The sequence below is a fragment of the Carya illinoinensis genome, chromosome 15 (assembly GCF_018687715.1).
Source record: "Carya illinoinensis cultivar Pawnee chromosome 15, C.illinoinensisPawnee_v1, whole genome shotgun sequence".
Lineage (NCBI taxonomy): Eukaryota > Viridiplantae > Streptophyta > Magnoliopsida > Fagales > Juglandaceae > Carya > Carya illinoinensis.
Genome location: NC_056766.1, coordinates 41,149,581 through 41,169,088, shown reverse-complemented (window position 1 = coordinate 41,169,088; position 19,508 = coordinate 41,149,581). Strand labels below are relative to the sequence as shown.

The 19,508-nt window shown below is 33.6% G+C and overlaps 1 protein-coding gene and 1 long non-coding RNA gene across 18 annotated transcripts in view; both read left to right on the top strand.

Moving 5' to 3' along the window:
• The window catches only part of LOC122295539 (disease resistance protein RUN1-like), a 111,975-nt gene that overhangs the window by 45,748 nt on the left and 46,719 nt on the right, over window positions 1-19,508 (top strand). The window lies entirely within an intron of this gene.
• Window positions 1,671-3,694, top strand: LOC122295550. Of its 2 annotated transcripts, none has more exons than XR_006238157.1 (3): window positions 1,671-2,398; window positions 2,493-2,572; window positions 3,096-3,694. It is a non-coding gene; the product is annotated as an uncharacterized LOC122295550 (long non-coding RNA). The 2 variants fall into 2 exon arrangements; XR_006238156.1 differs by having other exon boundaries at window positions 1,764-2,398; window positions 3,114-3,694.

The window sequence follows — 19,508 nt, the reverse complement described above, 5'->3', positions numbered from 1 at the left end:
TGTCATACTTGCAACGATGGCAACAATCGGAATACGTGTGGTGGTCGTCATCAACCACAAGAGGCAACCTTCTTTATTGACAAAGGCTCTAGTACAGCCATTAAACTTGCAAAAGAAATCAGGCATAAAGGAATCAAACGAATCAAGGCAAGACTCAACAAACTACAGTGGAAATACCAAGAAGGTTGAGAATGTGAAGCTGGCCTTTGTCAGGGAAGATAGGGAGAGGTTTGATAAGCAGGAATTGCTTAAAGCCTCAGCTGAGATATTGAGCAGTGGATCATTTGGGTCTTTGTGTCTTCTTACAAGGCTGCTTTGCACAATGGACAGGTGATGGTTGTGAAGCGGTTCAAACAAATGAATAATTTGGGGAAAGAGGAGTTTCAAGAGCATATGAGCAAGCTAGGGAGGTTGAGACACCCGAATCTGCTTCCTCTAGTGGCTTACTAACATATATAGGAAGGAAGAGAAGCTCTTAGCATTTTGACTATGCAGAAGGCCAGCTTGGCCGTTCATCTACATGGTACACTGATCTCCTTTCTAAAATATGTTTGCTCACATGTGCATGTATATTAGTTCATGAATTGGTAGGCCCTCTGTAAATGTTTCTTTATAAACATAGCATTTTTGTCATTCATGCATGCATACATACATACATAGATATCATATCCGCCTCTGTTGTGTAATCACTTTCAATGCGTTCACTGACGTCATTTTCAATGCAAATAAGCACTATCACATCATCCAATTATACCAATAGTTCTAATTATAAGCCAGTTTGGAGGAAAACTTTGTCATTCTTCAATTTACTGTTTATAATTAAAAAGCAATACTCAATCTGGTTGAACAAAGTCTGCAATTTTTTTTTCTTGTTCTTCCTTTATGGTAGTTCAGCCCCAAGACAACCTACATAGCCCTTTGTTCATGCCACTTGCTTTTCCATTCCTCCTCTGTTTTGTTCAAACCACAAGTCGGCAACTTATGGCCATTAATTGGTCTCTCTCTGCCACATATTGAATATGTTCGAGCACACCGAATGCTAAACTCTTGGCCACGATATTTGGTAACTGTTTAACTCTTTACGTCACTCTTTTATGGACTATTATATTCATTTGGTTAGATGATGTTGTGTTTTGAGTGTATAAACACGGTTTGTCAAGGGGCCTATGAGTTTGAACTTATGAAATCACGAGAATGCTTTGTCAAGGGGCTTATGAGTTTGAGAAAATATTTTTGAACGTAGAAACAAGAGAAATTAGTTCAACCTACTACTTGATGAGGTAGAATAAAATTCTGCTCAGTTTTTGGTCTAAGGCAGTTCGGTTTTTATTATAGATTCTAACTATAGATTTAGCTCTATCATTTCCTTTACCTGAATCCCTTTTTAATTGGTTTAAACCCTCCATTTTATACTTCAAACCATTAGAAATCAGTGTTTGTTTGTGAGCCACCTTCTCAAGCTTAAACCAACGTGAACAACTATAGATTACAGCAAACCAGTAAAATGTGCAGCAGTGAACTAACAACCTATTTCACCTCTTCCTCAACTACTCAACTCAAGCCTCTTGTAGCTATTGAACTTGCCTCATTCTAGACCACCTCAAGAGGTAGCACAACCACCATAGAAGCCACCAAAGCAGCAGGTAAGATCCCTCTTTTAATTCTGTCCAAAACTGTAGCATAGCAGCAAACTCTTTCTGCAATGCGTTTTCTCCTCTAAATTTATGCAATTGATTCCTTCCTACTAGTTTCTGTTTGGTAGACTCTCTAGCTTGTTTATCTCCATTTTATCACTTCTAAATCCTTGCTTGTGTAATTAGGAATGTATTAGAAAGAGGGAAGGTTTGAAAACAAGAAAATACACAAGCTCTTGGCTGTCCTTCCAGTGCAGAAAAAATTCAGCAACTTCAACCCTTGATTCCTATTAAGTTTCAGCACCTTAGTTTGCTTTTATTTCATCTCTTCAACTCAGCCTCAATATGTGACATTAGGACAACCAAATGACCTTAAAATCTCAGACCAAAACCAGCTCTTAAGTAGCTGAAACTAAGGGGAACAGCAACACACACAACAACAGCAGAAAGTTGTAAGAGACAGCAGCAGTAACAGTCTCATTTTGTTTTCCCTCTCCTTCTCACATGTAATCTCTTCTTACTCCAAGGACCCTCATCTATACAATATATTCTAGTCCAGTGGATGAAATATTCGAGCTCAGAATGAAGCAAAACAGAAAACAAAAACATCCTATTTGCTGCAGCAGTTTTCATATTTGAATCCCTCATTGTTTACTGTAATTTCTAATCCTCTTAACTCAAGCCTCCTCACCTCTAACTTCATTTGGTTGAGTAGTAGAAAGTATGGTGGAGGAAATGATAATTTGGAGCAAGAAAACATCTATGTTAGTTGCAATTTTATAGTGTTAATTCTTATATTTTTCTTAGTTTTGAAATATTTATTTTTCTTACTTAAATTTGAACTTTATCTTAATGAAGGAATTGAAGTTTGGAAATGAATCAAAGTTGCGGAAGGAATCAAAGAAGGGAAAGAATTGTGACCATAACAAACTTCAACGGTAACAGACCTATAGCTATTTTTACATTTTGAGAGCAGTGTAATTTTTAATTTTTTTAGTTTCATTTTAAATATGGATTTGATATTTATTTACGTTCATATTTTAGAATTTATTTTCATGAATATGCCTAGCTAAATTTTCAACAAAGGTTAAGGATGAAACCTCATTAAAGATTAGTAATATTATTTATGAGATTGATTTTTTTTTTCCAATTGTTGATGCGTTCAATGATTTATTATTCTTGCTTCATATCAATTGAGAGGGATAAAATTCTTGATATAAATTCAATCATATTTTCATGATCTAGAATAATTTTAATCAGTTGAGATCCCAATTCATAATTTTGTTAAACATATAATTATCCGTTAATAGTTTTTTCATTATTTAGATTAAATTGCATATTTAAAATTTATTTTAGTTTTTTATTGTGATTATAGAACTTAATTTAGAACTTAATTTTTTGTACTAGATTAGAATTTATTTTAGTTTGTAAACTAGTCCCGTGCATATGACACAAATATAGATTTATCGTGGCTTTCAGGTGAAGAGATTGAAGGACATGATTGCATCTGGCTAGTTGTTTGTGGGGATTTTTCTTTCAGTTCACTTCTATGAGATCTAGTGGGGTAGGAAATTTCCTTTATGACGAGCATTTCTTTTAATTTTGGCTTTGGATTGCTAGCCGGGGAAAAGTAAAGTTGTTGCTTTTAATAACTATAATGTAGCTTTTTTGTTTGCTACTTTACTTGTTTTTTGGCAGTCTGGATAGACCAAAAAGATTCATTTTGGTGTTGTAGGGGTTGCAGTTTTTCAGGATCAAGATATTGGTTTTTTTCGAGTTTTGTGATCGTAAAGTTTGGATCACTTATGGCGTAGGTTGTTTACATGTAAAGTTGTGGTTTGCTTGGTTTTGGTTTATAAATAGGCATGTTTAGATTGGTTTTATTGATTTATTGATTTAGTTTAATGTATAGGTTGTTTTTATTTTACTGGATTTTGATGCTTGGGATGGTTTTTCTTGAATATTTGTAAATCCCATGTGTCCTGCTTGTTATCACGGTATTCCTCCGCCATAAGTGAGGACAATCAATAAAATTGGGGTACCGTCCTCTTCTTAAAAAAGAAAAGAAAAAAAAAACTTATGGCTTGTGTGCTTTCCAAACTCTGGTAATTTCCGTGGTTAAGATCATTAAGTACTACCGATTCATACTTTCATGAATTATAAATACGGATTTTTGGCAGACAATTGTGGCGACGAAAAGAGAAAATTTTGCTTTTGAGTTGTTGGTTTTCACTATCTTCACTGTATAGCAAGTTGTGGCTTGATTTCTCAGGATCAGGAACATTCATGGTGGACAAGACAATTGGTGAATTGTAACAACTTATTGCTCATTATGACGTAACCAGGATATTGTTTTGTTTTGTATAACCAGGAAGTAGCCTTTGGTTAAATTGTTCATTTTAATGTAACCAGTTGTTAATTGCAAAGTAGTGTAAAATGCAATGGTCTTTGTCTTTTTACCAGGTTTTGTATTAGTATTTGGCTATGTTTTACTGTGAAGGATTAAATATGTAGACACAGCATGCAGTCTTGGAGAGTCTGATGGGCATAGTTCACAAAAGGATACCAATAAGCTTGCAGTCTTGGAGAGTCTGATGGGCATAGTTCACAAAAGGATACCGATAAGCATGCAGTCTTGAAGTGGTGCTGCTCATCACTTCCACCACTCACTAGGTTTTTCCTTGGCTCCTTCATTCTTGGTGGCTCAAAATTAGTTGACAGTTCCTCCTCTGTCTGCAAATGGCAAAATCAATAAGAACATTGGCTCATTGATAAACAAAAAAGTGCAAATGGAAGTGTATTTACAAGATGGCCAAAGCCATGAATTTCATGTTAGTATATTTAACCAAATCCACCAAAAAATATTAAGGAGTATGCTATACCAGACTTCCGAGGAAAGGGTCAATTTTTTTCTTCATTTCCTCTGTTTCCTGAAATATGCCTTAATATTATATACCCATATCTGGCTAACTCAAGAAAATTAAAGCCCTACATAAAGACTAATAAGGCTAGCCTAGACCTCATAAACCAAACAAAGAGAAAAAGAAAAAGAAAAAATCATAGTAAATAAAATTTGAAAGAGCAAAATGCAAATAAATACAGGGCAAATTTTTAACAAACACGGAAACAGGATACAGGGATATAAAAAAATAAATAAAAATGAAGAAAAAATTTTAATAGAAAATAGTTCCAAACCAGAGAAAATACCTTCAGTTTCGCCGCCCCCCCCCCCCCCCTCCCGCCCCCGCCCCCGATAATCAATTTGGATGATGGGAAAGGTTGGAACACAGCAGAGACTAAGATATGAACCCACAATCCTCTAACCCTCCCAAAAGATAATTTCCATTAATTGTATTAGAAAGAAATCATATTTCAAATTACCTCAATTTTATTTCCTTCCATATCAGTTTTTCTCAGCAACCCACAAGAGGGTGAAGTAAGAAACAAAATAAAAATAAACCAATAGAGGAAAAAAAAAAAAAACGAAGAAATACAACTTTTTTGGCTTTTCTTATGCAAGACCTTTCTTGAAACTAAAGACAAGAAAATCATACAAGGTATAAAAAATACTAACCACATATTTTTCAAGACTTCATTTTTTTTCCCCAAAGTTTATGGTTGGCTACTCTCAATGCTTTTTGGGTGTCTGAATGTTGAGATGTTACATGTTACCTAGAAAATTAGATGTAGTGGAACTTGAATTGAAATCTCTCTCTCTCTCTCTCTCTCTCTCTCTCTCTCTCTCTCTCTCTCTCATTTTTTTGCTTAATTTCATTATGAAGAATTACTAAACTTCGTATGACAACAAAAAATCGTCATCATAATCTAAGTTACAAGAAGTGTTAAATGAGAGGTAGGGTTGAAAACCGACCGGCTCTTCAAGAATATTGAGTTAAACCGGCCGAAACCGACCGTGCATGGGGGAGAAAACCGGCCGATTCCTTTGCCGGCCGGTGCCGGCCAGTTCCGGTTTGGTAATTTGGTTTGGGCCTTGTTTTGGGCCTTTTATCCAATACATGTGTGGGCTTTTTTTTTTCTTTATATATATATATATATATGTATTTTTTTTCCTGAATTCATCATCCAATATCTTTTTAAGTTTTTGTTCTTAACTAATAATTTAATTCATCATCCAAGCTCTTGTAAATTCATCATTTATCATATTAAAAATAAATATAAATAATAAATAACTAAAGCATTCATCGTATTAACTAACTAATTACTATATTACTTACTACATAATTAAAAATAAATAAAAATAACTTCACTAGATATTTAGTATTACATATTACAAATTTGAAAAACAAGCCAAGTTGTCTTAAGCATAGTAAAAATGCAAGTAAAAAAATAACATAAATAAATGAAAACAAATTGTCTTAAAGACTTAAACATAGCAACAATGTAAAAAATTAAGAATATCGATCTTCATGTTCACTCATTATTGCTTGAAGCCTTCAATCTTCAATCGTCAATACTTGTCACGTTCGATTGTGCGGTCAACTCTATAAGAATAAATAAGAATAAAATATCAAATGTTAGTGAATTCATATTATGAAAAATATGTAAAATTAAATTACAATGAAAAAAAAAACATTACCCGACTCTACTACAAAGCTCTCCACATTATCCATAGCCTCTCGGATATCAATGGGTGTTGACGGATGCCTTAACCAATTTTGAGTGCAAATAAGTGCCTCAATAGTTCTCAGAGCCAATGAACTCCAAAAATGATCAAACACACGACCTTCTGTACTAAATGTTGACTCGGACGCAACCATGGAAATAGACATGGCCAATAAGTCTCGTGCAATCCTCGCAAGTATATGATAGGTAGCCTCATTTATTTTCCACTAAGTCAACAAGTGAAACGATGCGCTGAGTGCCTCACAACCATATGATAAATATCGATCCATTTCAGTTTTGGTAATACATGGTCCCATGGCGGAAGATGCCCTATACCACTCCTGGAACCATTTGGTCTCACGTTTGCCATCTCCTTTATTCATGGATCTAGATGTTGGAAGGGGTTGAGAAACTGGTGTACTCGTGGTGGAATCGAATGTAGCATTATACTCTGCATACAAATTTGTTAATAGCTATCTCACATTCGAAACCAACTCCTCAGCATGAAACTCATCATGAATTTTCTTCAAATGGAAAGTAAAAAGCCCTAACTTGCTTCGTGGATCAAGCACAACAGCAATTAACATGAACAAGTTCATCCTATCTAATGACCCCTAATACTTATCATATTTGGTTCTCATGTTTATGGTCATACTCCTCAAACAAGTATTAGTACTCTCGCTCAGCATAATCAATTCAGTCTGGAGATCACAAATCTCTAAAAAACTAGTGTTGGCTGTCACATATTAGGGGTGCTACCCGCACCATACGGTGCGGGGTAGACCCCCCCCCCCCCCCCCCGCGCATGGGGCAGATGTGGAAATTTTTCCCCGTCCCCCGCCCCCGGTGTGCGGGGGCGGGGTACCCCTTCCCGCATGACAGGGTACGATGTGGGGGGGCAATCCGTCCGCCCCCCCGCACCCCCTTCTAGGCCTTGGGCCCCAGAAGCATTTTCTGGGCCGAAAATGGCCCAGAAGCAATTTCTGGGCCATTTTGGGCCCAGAAACCTCAGCAATGGACAAAAAATGGCCCACAAGGTTGTATTTTTGGCCCCAAAAAAGCTTGTAGGCCATTTTCATTTTACAGCCCATAAAATTATAAGTAAAAAGAAAAAAAAATTTAAAAACCAGATAAAAAAAAAAGTGTTATGAATGGTAATTGATTTTATCGCTAATAAAAGTTACTAGTCTAAGAGTCTAATACGTAATAAACTAATAATAATAACTAAGCTATTACAAAATTGAAAGGCTAAACAATTACAAAATTACAAACATAAAAGTGTCCAAGGGACATTGTATCAACATTACAAATCATTGAATACAAAATATGAACAAATAATTAAAAAATGAATATTCTAAAGAGGCTTGTCAGATGTGGCTTGTCTTTGAGTCAAGGGGTGTGACAGTTGGGGCGGCCCGGGCTTGAGCACATTTTTATGTTACAGAGGTGCTAGACGTCTCATGTGTTACTACAAAAATTAATATTAAAATTAATAACGATGAAATGGAAATAAATATAAATAAATTAAAATAATAAAATAAAAAACAATTACCAGGTGGTCCAAATCCAGACTGATCACCACCCTCATCGGTCTCCTTAAAATCTAAAATATCCAGAACATGAATATCCTTTCCTATCGTCCAACTCTGTGTGCATATCAATGCCTCTACAGTTGTAGGAGACAATGAACTACGGAAAGGATCCAATATACGACTTTCGGTACTAAAGGCTGACTCTGAGGCAACGGTGCTAATAGGGATGGCCAAAATACAGCGGGCAATCTCAGAAATAATGGGATATTTCTTTGAGGCATTCTTCCACCATCCTAATATATCGAAATTATCATCATCATCTTGGACCATATCCACTGACAAATAGTTGTCTAACTCAGAAACCACATTCTTAGATTGATGGACTAGTGTGGAATTCTGTGCGAGTGTCTTAGTCCACGGCATTCTGTGCTTCTTTGTAGGAGGCCCGGTCACGGTGTCTGTAGAAGGCGTTGGGGTCGGTGTATGTGTCTTCGATGTAGTACTACCCTTAATTGCATTAAACTCATCATACAATTTTTTCAGGGTATCTCGAGCCAATTCACCAATAAGTTTAGTCCATACCTGATCATGAACAAGTCCCAACCCATATAACAAGCCTGAAACTTTCAGACGGGGATTAAGAATAACAGCCACATATAAGAAAATATTCATTCTAGTCAAATTTCCCCAATACTTGTCATATTTTAGCATCATGGTCACTGCCATCCCCCACATCTTTTCATTGGAACCCCTACGCATATCTTCTAATTCTTCTTTTACCCTACATATTTGTTGACAAAACCCATGGGGTGTAGGGTACAAAGAACCAAATATATTCAATGTGACATCATAAAATAATCCAAGAAAATCAACAAAAGTAGAAACTACCACCCAATCATCATCATTAGGCTTTCGTAATCCCCCGTGCTCATCAAAGTATTTGACATATTGGATGTTTTCATCACCCAATAATTGAAAGGCTGCCTTATATTCTTGGGCCGCCTCCAACATCAAGAAGATTGAGTTTCATCTGGTAGGAACATCAGTACAAAGACCCTTCTTCGATGTTATGCCCACAGCCTTTGCAGCAACTTTGAATTTCTCCAATCTAGAATGAGGAGACCTCACCCATTTCACAGCCATTCTAACTCGTGCAACCGAGTCATCAACATCTTTCAACCCCTCAGTCACAATTAAATTCAAAATATGTGCAGCACATCTAACATGCAAATATTCACCACCCAAGAATGTCTTATTTGCATCTTTAAGATAGTTCTTTAGATATCTCAAGGCGACATCATTAGACGACGCATTATCAACTGACACAGACAAAACCTTTTCCAACCCCCACTCCTTTATTGCGGCCTCCAAGGCCTTCCCAATCGTCTCACCCTTATGATCAGTTATTTGACAAAATTTAATAATCTTTTTGTGCAGAACCCAATCAGCATCAACAAAATACACAGTCAACGACATGTAATTCATATTTTGGATAGAAGTCCAAGTATCGGTAGTGAGACAAACTACCAAACCTGCCAATTGGCCCCTCAAAACATCTTTATCACGGATGTACATCTTCTTAATATCCTTTGCCACAGTGTGACAAGAAGGAAGTACAAATCTTGGTTCCAACTCTTGGAAAAATTCTTGGAACCCTTTACCCTCCACAAACTGAAAAGGCAGCTCGTCCATGACAATCATACGAGCTAACTTCCTTCTACACTCATCGGGGTTATACTTCGTATACCCCTTCAATGTTGGCACCCCGGCCCCACTACTTCCATCCGCCATTTTAAAATCTAGTCTAGATTGACCCTTCTCTATTAAGGATTTTAAAATTGGACTCTTCTTTCATTGTTCCTCTAAATGAACCTTCAGCTGGGATGTACCATGTTTCCTATAGTGACATCCATACATTTTCCCACAATGATTACACTTAGCTTGTGGGTTGTTGGGGTCACCACCCTCTAGTTTGGTAAAGTGTTGCCAAACTATGGATACAGGTTTCTTGCCCTGTGTGGGCTTCGGGGCAGGGCAAGGTGTACTCGTTATAGGGGTAGGAGTAGGGTTAGGTTCTGGGGTAGGGGTGTTGGCTGGGACAGGCGAGCTATCACTGAAATCCGAAGACATCCCTGATTCTCCAAGACAAAAAAAAAAAAAAAAAAAATCAAAGTGCAATCCAACACAATCATCAAAAACTGCATACAAATAGTAGACCCACACATCTTTTGGATATTTTTTTTAGGGGTTTCATTGATTGAAACCCCAAAAGGCCTTTAGAAACCCCTCAATTAACATGTACGCATAAAATTATTAAAAATCATATATAATATTATAAATGAAACCCCAAAAAAAATAATTGGGTTTCGCATTGGTTTCATTGATTGAAACCCCCAAATCAATTTAGAGGTTTCATTCAATGAAACCCCAAACAAAATTAGGGTTTCAGATTGGAACCCCAATTTAATTTGGGGTTCCAATCCGAAACCCTAAATCAATTTAGGGTTTTCATTGATTGAAACCCCTAAACAATTTGTCTTTTTGTTTCCTTATAGTCAAGAATCTTCAATACTTCTTCTAAACACCGTCTAGATTCTGCATAATTTTTAGAGAGTGCAATAATAGAAATCTTAGACCCTTCAATAACTTTAAAAATTGCCGGTGAAATCTCCTCTCCTCTTTCAAGATTGTTGTCAATGTAAGTATTGATTCCCCTTTCAACCAACGCTTTGTATAGATGGGAAATAAAGTTACCGCCAACATCTTCACCTCTAAAGCTCAAGAATACATCATGATTACATGAATGGATGGGAGGAGATGAAGACGGTGAAGAAGAGGAAGAAGCTCCTAATTGAAAGGCCATGGAATTAAAAGTCCTGCTGATTTCAGTACGTATGTACGATTACCATTTATAAAGAGGTCAAAATGGTCAAATTATAGAGATAAAGTGCAGCAAAGAAAGGAGAAATTACTTGTCGGCAACTACTTCTTGTCAACCTTCAAAGTTGGAGCCACAACAATCGTCTTTAATCTGTCTTGGCACAGTGGAACAGCATCTGTAACATTTTTCAAAGAGAATATATTATGGGGTCCAATATCCTTACAAAAAAGCAGATCTGAGCCACGAGGTGGGTAAATTCTGTAGAGAGAGAGGGCGTCCGTGCGAGGGAAGAGGGAGGAGCTTCAGGATGGGGGAGGAGGAAGGGCTCGGTGGATGCTAGTGGTGGTGTGAGGTCGTGGCTGGACGCGACGATGGTGGCTCACGGCGACAGATGTGGTGGATGTGCACAGAGGATCTGTGAGACAGAGAGCATGCCAGGAAGGAAGAGGGGGCTGCGTCAGCGTGTGGACGAGAGGAAGGAGGTGGTGGCAGCGGCGAGGTTCTGACTGGCGGTGGCTGGAGGCGACGATGGTAGCTCACGACGGCAGATCCAGTGGCTGTGCACAGGGGATCCGTGAGAGAGAGAGTATGAGAGGGAGGAAGACACGGAGAGAGGAGAGGGAATGAAAGATAATCCGTAACGATGAAATTAGGGTTTTTAGTGATTAAAATGACGCCGTTTTGCATTTGGGATGGGCGGGCTGGGCCTCTTTGTGTCTAAAATGATGGGATTTTGATTCTTTGGTTATTGGGCTAATGGCTGATTCCCGACCTACATGAATTGGGCCTTTTTTTTTTTTTTGGTTGCAAATTAAAAAAAAATATATTGTTATATATTTGTTTACCTAGTTACTAGAACATAGTTCTTTTTAATTTTTTCACTTAACATATGAATTCTACATAAAATTGTATTAAAAATTTAAAATATAAAAAAATAAGATTTATATTTTTGTAAAGTTTTATTTGTTTTAATTTATACGTTAATAATTATTACAAATTTAATAATAATGTTTATAAAAAATTTTGAATTAACTACTGTCTTATGTAAAAATATAAAAGATGATGCTTCAGTTGGAGCTGGGCGCTCGATAGGCGAAAATGGGAAAACAAATCACAAATGGGCTAGATTGGAATATAGAAGAAAATTAAAAAAATAATTTTAAAAAATTTTTGAACATTAGATGTTATTACAAATACTTACTACTTAGGAGTTAGGACATACAAAAATGTTAGGCAAAAATACTATTCCTCTAAAATTTGCATTTAAAATACATACCATCATGTACATAAATTAAAATAAAATAAAAATTATTTTATTTTTTTAATTGAACACAAACTAAAATTAACATGTTTAGTTTAGGTAGAGATCTCGTAATAGTAAAGTTTAAAAATTAATTAATATGGTTTTTTCTTGTTTATTTTATTTTATTTTCATTTCAAAAAATTTTAAAGTATATCAAATCAAGTCATTTGAGTTTATAAATTATGTGATTTCTTTATAAATTTAACAGTTCAAAAAAATATATCATGATATCTTATTGGAAAATATCGAAATAAATCAATAGTAATGATTATTTAGACACAAAACCATATTGTTGAAATACTTTGTTTGGATTTGAAGATCATCTCAACTCATCTCACTATTATTCACTACTATTCATAAATTTTAACTAATAAATCTTGGTACTATTTACAAACTATTTTAACTCATCTCATTTTTGAATTCAAAAAAAACATAAATGGTGATAAAATATGATTCACTTGAAAGCTTTCAAAATATTATTGTAGCTTTCTGAATTCACTTATGGATAGAGTTCACACTACTAGTAATTTATTAGTTAATTTATTTTCATTTTAATATTTAAATATGTCTCAACCTCTGAGACTCGTCCTGTAATCGTGAATGTCTCCTGGGAAATCTCTGAACTAGCCAATCCGGTCTATTTATATATATTTTTTGAATATATGTATATAAAACCTCGCCATTTCACTTAAATGAGTGAAACGGCATCGTTTTAGGGTCTAGAAGTTAAAAAAATATATGTGATAGAAGGGCGTTTTAAGCAAAGCGGCGCATTTTCAAAATGAATTAATAACCCCCCCACCCTTTTCTTCTTCCTCATGTCGTCTTCCTCCTCTCTACAACTTTTTTCTTCTTCCATGGTAGACGACGGCACGACGCTTCTTCTTTCTTTTTCTGTTCCTCCTCCTTTACAGAAGACGCTGACGGTGGACCGAATACCGCACCGACGCATGTCGAGACATAAATGATTGGTTTTTTTCTCCAAACTCACATTTTCGACCAATTCAATAGACTCATGACAGATGTCGATGGTGTCTCAGTTTGGTGCTGAAACCAACGCCAAACCCATCAATGTACAGCCCTAGCAGAGAGGGCCAGAAGGTAAAGTAGATTTGACGATCATGACGAGGACTGTACAATAATAACGCATGACAACTTTACAAAAAGGGAGCGCCTAGGAATCGGATGAGGTGAAATCTAAATTTTACACCCTTCAATAGCAAACAACCACGTCAGCTCTTTTTTTTTTTTTTGTTACGATGGATGCAAATGCAACGAATCTCAAGTTCTGTCAAGACCATCCTCTCAAGCACTCTCTCCCCTCTCGTTGCTCGCTCTCTCTCACTCTCCTCAAAAACAGCTCGTCGGTCACTTAAGGTTAAATCTCAACTTTTGAATAGACTTAAAGATAAACTTAAATTTAACAATATGAAAAATGTTGTATAAAAATGGCGTGTGAAGAAAATGTTTAGATGTCAAGAAAATGTGTGTTAGAAAAAGGAATTGAAGTTGCAAAACTAGATTTTGGATAAGGATTTCGTATTCAAATTTCGTATTTTTTTTTTTTTAGTTATTTCCTTTGGTTTTCTTCATAGGTATTCAAAAATTTTCTTTGATTTTCTCAATATCCAAACCAATGACAAGTAGAAAAACCAAGAATTAAAGAGGACCTATGATGAGGTGAAAATGAAAAAAAAAAAAAAAATCGTTTCCATTTCTTTTCTCTCTCCTTCTGACTAAAAAAGAAATCCAAACGATGTAAGAAATTTTAACACATTACTGAGAATAAACAGGACCAGATGAGAGAAAAGTGCTAACAAAACCCAAAAATTAATAAATTAGCTAATAAGCATATAAATATCGTGAACCCACTCTTGGATTCCTTTATCTCACCTTACAACAAAGACATTTACAAACTTGGAGAGAACATGGATGAGCTGAAAATTATAGTAAAATTGGGCAACATTTACAGTGTACATGGACACGGAAGAGAGATGCAAAATCTTCTTTCTTTATTTCTTTGGAAAGATAGAACTGATTCGGTGATGCGGATGAGCTGTGGAGTGAATAGCTTGTTATTGAAATTGTCGGCCTCTTGATTTTAGTTTAATTTTGGGCCATAATCCTATGCATCTCATTTGTTTCTAAAAAGATTACAAGGCTAATGTGTCAATCTGTTATTAGGTGGTATAAAGCAAGCTTTTACACCAAATCCGGTTTGAAGGTTCTCTCTTACAAAATGTAAGACCTTATGCATTCGCCAAGATAATCATAAATTACCAACTATATTATAATTTAACTATTATTATATATTAAAATATTAATATTTTTACTTTAATTCAAAATTTCTATACTTACAACTGTTCAAAATAAATAAAATAATAATTCCTTTATAATTAATTGTAAATAAATTGTAGTATAGTTATTCTTATAATGCTGTTCTTTTATCAACAGCATCGACTACAAATATTTTCACCCACTTTCACTTGGCTTTGAGTTCTCCACCGAGATTCTAACATTAAAAAAATATTTATATTTTAATGAGAAATATATATAAAATAAATTTATAAATTAAAATAATATAAAAAAATTATTTTTATCATAAAATCAATCTTATATATAGTATAAATTATAGCAATTTAATAATTTAATTATATCAACAGCAACTTTTATTTCCATATATTCTTAATTTGAAAAACAAAGAAATTTGAGATATATTACAAAATTATAACTTTACGCACCAAAATTACTAAGTGTAGTTTTAAATCGTCAAGTTAAGGCCTTTTGACCTCTATTTATATAGATCAACACTGTGTTCAAAGTTTACTTGCACAAGTGGCTTTTTCTTCTTGATAATATCTGCACGTTATTGATTACTTTGTTTTGGGATACATTCTTCTGTAGTCAATGATATATATTTCATGAATCAAATTAAGGGTCCAACTATATATAACGATTTCTCGGTTAGTTTTAAAAAACAACCTAATTCCCAATGAAAATGCAACCCCTTTGTCTAAAATCTTTTTAAAAGAGGCAGAGTGGGTTCTCACTTTTTTTTCTTAAATCTTGGAACTCAAAAAATTAAAAAGATTATTTCGAAACTTTCCAATAAGATATCATGATATTCCTTCTTTTTTTTAAAAAAAAGAAATCACTTTGTATTCATATTCAACTTCTATCAGTATCAGTATACATTTTGTCTATGAGCAGCTGGTTAGAAACCAATTCTGGCCCCTCCTCTATCCAATACACATCATCATCCCTAAACATAGCCATTTTAGTCAATTGATGAGCTACCTCATTACCCTCCCTATGAACAAAACCCACCTCCCACCTGTTATACATTTTCAGTTTCTGCTGTAGGCCTTCCACCAAGTGACCAAACTTTGAATCATCCATCTCATATTTCTTTACTGCATCTATTACACACTTAGCATCCCCTTTAAACACTACACCCCTTAATCCCAAATCCTCACACAGAACCATAGCTTCCCAAAGAGCAGTACATTCTGCAACAAAAGCATGGCAACTGTATGACCTTTTAGCACACTTTGCAGTAAAAACATCTCCATTACAGTCCCTTATAACAACCCCAATTCCCATACTCAGAGAGGTCACACTAAGAGCTGCATCAAAGTTAGCTTTGAGTTGCAAACCCACTGGTTTCTTCCATCCCTTCCCTTTCCCACTCCCTACATTAACTTTTTTCTGCTCAATCTCACCCTCCAACCTTCTTTGTGCTAGCTTGAAATTTTCATATCCCACCAATGACATCTGCATCACAGTAGCTGGACCCAACACCTGCTTATCAAAAATGGCTTTGTTTCTACGGTGCCATATATTTATCAACATAATAACCATTTTCTTAACATTCTCAGTTGTAAGTTTACAAAACATCTCATCCCAAAGTTGAAAAACATCCTTCACCCCAACTCTCCATTTCTGAACATGACTCCCCTCCTCTGCCCACACATCAGAGGCTGCTGGGCACCACCAAAGAGCATGCATTACAGTTTCTTCATCTTGCTCACAAATAGGGCATATTGCTTCCTCTACTATCCTTCTCTTTCTTCATGATATTCTTTCTTGGAGACATGATATATCTGGTTTTATTTATTTGAATTTTTAAGTTTATAAAAAAATTCTCCACTCATAAATTAATATGATTTGATGTAATAAATTAGAATTTTATTAAATTAAAACTAAAGTAAAAGACACTATATAATTTCATATCCAACAAGAAATTATATATTTTAGTTTGTAAACTTTATTATTATGAGATTTATATCTTAACTATATATATATATATATATTTAATTTTTTACAGTAAATGAATTTAATTTTGATCTAGAAAAAACTATATTTTTTTATTTAAATTTTATCATTTAGTGTCATACATTTTGATGCAATGCATTGAAGATTATTCATTTAATTAGAAACATATATGATTAGAAAAGATTAAAAATAAAAAGAAGAACAATATTTCAAATTTTAAAATATCCTTTACACCATTAAATAGATTAAAAAATAAATAATAAATTATCGACCTCGAGAAGAGGCCCACCACCGTGCGTACTGAAGAAGTTTGGCCGCGTTAATCTTTGACCAAGGCATACGCTTTCTTGTACAGCTGTCACGCGTTCTTTACGCCAACAAAAGGAAGTTTTATGGTTGTTGCCAAGAAGTTGCCGGGAAGTTTCTCTTCTCTTACCAACTTCTGAGATATCTATGTATGGGGGAATCAAATTGAGATGAAGATCTGACATCGGGGAAATTGGTGAAGCCCTGTGTATCCTATTCGACGTGCACGTAATTGCCGAGAAGTTGCCGACCTTATGTACATGGTATATATTTTGCGGCAGCTTTGAAAAGAGATAAGAAACTAATTTAATTCTGATCCTGTCATTTTATATCAATATACATGTCGTACATCTTGATGGAGTGCATGCATTTGAGTGATTATTTATTTAAGAGGGATGCTATATATCATCCCACACCACACATTTTATATATTAAAATATTATTTTTTATTTTTTATTTCATTTTATTCTTATTAAACTAATTGAATTATTCTATTCATTTTATTCTTGTGGCCGCGTTCCTTCTATGACCAACGCACTTACGCTTTTTGTAAAGAATTAGCTGTCATGTGAGAAGAGGCCCACCACCAGAAGTTGCTGAAGAAGTTTGTGGCCAATCCTTAGAGCATTGACAATGACTTATTCATCTTTATATTTATATAATATCTTTTTAAATTGGTCTATATTAAATTATGTATCTTCAAAATTTTACATAATTATGAATAGTGTTTATTCAAGTTTGAAGAACCACAATTCACTCTTCAAATATTATTAAACTATTTTTTTCTCTCCTACCCATTAAAATCAATTTTGTGAAATTTGTATTAATATGATTTTAATATATTAAGTTTATATTAAGTTAATGATACAAAATGTTTTTTTTAATATATATTAATATTTATTGATAAAAGTAGTCATTTTGATATATAAAATTGATAATATTTAGATATATGGAATTTATATTTTTGAGCACATTGTGTTAATTGTAAAATATATAAAAATAATAATTTTAAGAAAAATATAAAAAAATAATAATATTTTATTGTTATTTGGTTCAAAAATACATAATCCAATGTGGGGGTTTTTCTTTATATATAAAATTAATTTTCAAAAATTATGATTTTGAAGATGCATGTAAAGAAGAATAATGATATACTTACCACTCTTTTATTACTATTTTATTATTTTTTTAATTTTTTAATTTTTTTTAAAATTTTTCTTTTACTTAATGATTAAGCGAGTGATTATCACTAAAATTATATATTTTTTAAATTTTTTCTTAATGGCTAAGGATGTTAAAAAACATTTAAAAGAAAATGATAAAAAAATAAATACACTACAAGTGGTAAAATAGTGGTGAAAAAGTGATAAGTGTATCATTATTTATACGTGGTTTTATTTATTTGAATTTCTAAGTTTATAAAAACAAATCTCCACTTATAAATTAATATGATTTGATGTGATAAATTAAAATTTTATTAAATTAAAACTAAAGTAAAAGATACTATATAATTTCATATACAACAAAAACTTATATATTTTAGTTTGTAAACTTTATTATTACGAGATTTATATTTTAACTATATTTTTTTTATTTTTTGCAGTAAATGAATTTAATTTTGAACTAGAAAAAACTTATTTTTTATTTAAATTTTATCATTTAATGCGATTTGATGTAATGTATTGAAGATTATTCATTTAATTAGAAACATATATGATTAGAAAAGATTAAAAATAAAAAGAAGAACAATATTTCTAATTTTAAAATATCCTTTACACCATTAAATAGATTAAAAAATAAATAATGAATGATCGACCTCGAGAAGAGGCCCACCACCGTGCGTACCGAAGAAGTTTGGCCGCGTTAATTTTTGACCAAGACATACGCTTTCTTGTACAGCTGTCACGCATTCTTTACGCCAACAAAAGGGTGTTTTATGATTGTTGCCAAGAAATTCTCAGGAAGTTTCTCCTCTGACCCACTTCTGAGATACTTATATATGGGGAATCAAATTGAGATAAAGATCTGACATCGGGAAAATTGGTGAAGCCCGGTGTGTCCTATTCGACATGCACGTAATTGCCGATAAAATGAGTTATGTATGTGTGTTTGTCTATATGATGTTAAAGCGAATTTTATGAAAAATATTGAGATAATTACGGCAACGATAAAGATATCATACCACCATATTAAATTCACCTAAAATTTATTGGAGAAACTGAGAACATGAAAAATTCAAATCTAAATCTAAGAATAGATAAAAAAAACTTTAAATATGTAGTAATTTTTAGTTTCAATTTGTTTCTAGATATAAAGACACACAAATACTCTTCAATTATAAGTTTCAATTTTCACATATATATATATATATTAATGCATGCTGATACGGACGTATTTTGTACCCTAGCCTGCAAATGGTCCCTACCAACCTGCAACACAAAGATAAGGGGGATTTGGTGTGGTGGGAGAGACCTCTAATGTCTAAGATATCATGATATTCTTTCTTGGACTTTTTTTTTTTTTTTTTTTTCTTGGACATTATATACGTGGACTTTTTTTTTTCTTGGACTTTTTTTTTTGGACCTCTAATGTCTAATGTCTAAGATATCATAATAATAATAATAATAATAATAATAATAATAAATGATGAAGAGCCCACCACAGTGCGTACTGAAGAAGTTTGGCCGCGTTAATCTTTGACCAAGACATATGTTTTCTTGTACAGCTGTCACGCATTATTTACATTAAAATATTATAAAATTATTTTAATTATAAAATAAATTTAACATATGATTTATAAATTTAAATTGACACCTAATTTCTTAGAAAATAAATGACTGATACCGAGAAAATGAATGTCAAGTATATCTAAGAGTTTTATTATAAAAAAGTAAAGTTTTGTACTAATTTGTGAATTAATATTAATTTTTTAAAATTTATTATTTTTTTAAAAT